Source organism: Mastomys coucha, unplaced genomic scaffold (genome assembly GCF_008632895.1).
Source record: "Mastomys coucha isolate ucsf_1 unplaced genomic scaffold, UCSF_Mcou_1 pScaffold21, whole genome shotgun sequence".
NCBI classification, from domain to species: domain Eukaryota; kingdom Metazoa; phylum Chordata; class Mammalia; order Rodentia; family Muridae; genus Mastomys; species Mastomys coucha.
In genome coordinates, this window is record NW_022196904.1 from 20,416,628 (window position 1) to 20,417,903 (window position 1,276).

At 41.7% G+C, this 1,276-nt stretch overlaps 1 protein-coding gene across 1 annotated transcript in view; it reads left to right on the top strand.

Annotated features, from left to right (window-relative positions):
* The window catches only part of LOC116100316 (cytochrome P450 2A12-like), a 16,832-nt gene that overhangs the window by 10,322 nt on the left and 5,234 nt on the right, over positions 1 to 1,276 (top strand). The gene's annotated exons all lie outside the window — the stretch shown is intronic.

Consider the following 1,276-nt stretch of genomic DNA (forward strand, 5'->3'; position numbering starts at 1 on the left):
GCTTAATCTCTAACAAATCCTCTGTGTGGTCCTCCTGGAAGTTGAGACACATGCCCAAGGGAGACAAGTGACTACCTCAGGCCCTTTCCTCCATTCCTGAACACCTACCTGATTCTACAAATCCAAGGCCAGTAAAGTTATTCAACCCGTACACACGACTCTTCCAAAATATCCCACTCACACAATGGCACAAGAGTCACCTGCTTGTCCCATTTAGATTCAGGAATGAGTATACAGGCACCTTCAACCAAGGAAAGTTGTGCAGTCCTCTGGATGGACTGTTTTCCCAAACACCCATAGCCTACATCAAAACAATGTTTGACAGGTGTGTCCCACACCTTATACCCTGAACCATCCCAGGCTGAAGAAAACCGATTCAAATCTCAAACAAGTATCAAGACAACTGGACTTGGCCTTCCTAGATGCCTAACCATCTAAATATATGAGTCGCTGCTACACTCCTGGCTTGAACGCTAAAAGCCTGGAGTAATGTTCTAATCCAAAACTTGGTTAAATAGTTGAATATCTACTAGTGTCCTCTTTTGAATCACCTCATCTACATTTTAGAACAATGTCCTCATTCTTTTTTTTTTTTAATGTCCTCATTCTTTAAATCACCTGGAAAATTGTTGTCTCTGGGGCTTCAGTGCCAGTTCACTGCTGTAAAAGCATGCACTTCTCATCCTAAGCTCCCAGTACCTATGACATTTCACACCACTAGGGGATCTGACTTCAGACACTGGTACTCATATACATGCACATAATTAAAAGTATAATGATAATAATAATATTCCAAACTTCTGGGCTAATAACCACTTATCAGAGAGTGCATACCGTGTTTGGTATTTTGTGATTGGATTACCTCACTCAGGATGATATTCTCCAGATCCTTCCATTTACCTAAGAATTTCATAAATTTATTGTTTTTAATAGCTGAGTAGTACTCCATTGTGTAGATGTACCACAATTTCTGTATCCAGATGTTGAGGGACATCTGGGTTGCTTCCAGGTTCTGGCTATTATAAATAAGGCTGCTATGAACATGGTGGAACATGTGTCCTTATTGCATGTTGCAGTATCTTTTGGGTATATGCCCAGGAGTGGTATTAGCTGGGTCCTCCGGTAGAACCATGTCCAATTTCCGGAGGAACCACCAAACTGATTTCCAGAGTAGTTGTACCAGTTTGTAATCCCACCAGCAATGAAGCAATGTTCCTCTTTCTCCACACCCTCTCCAGCATCTGCTGTCACCTGAGTTTTTTATCCTAGCCATTCT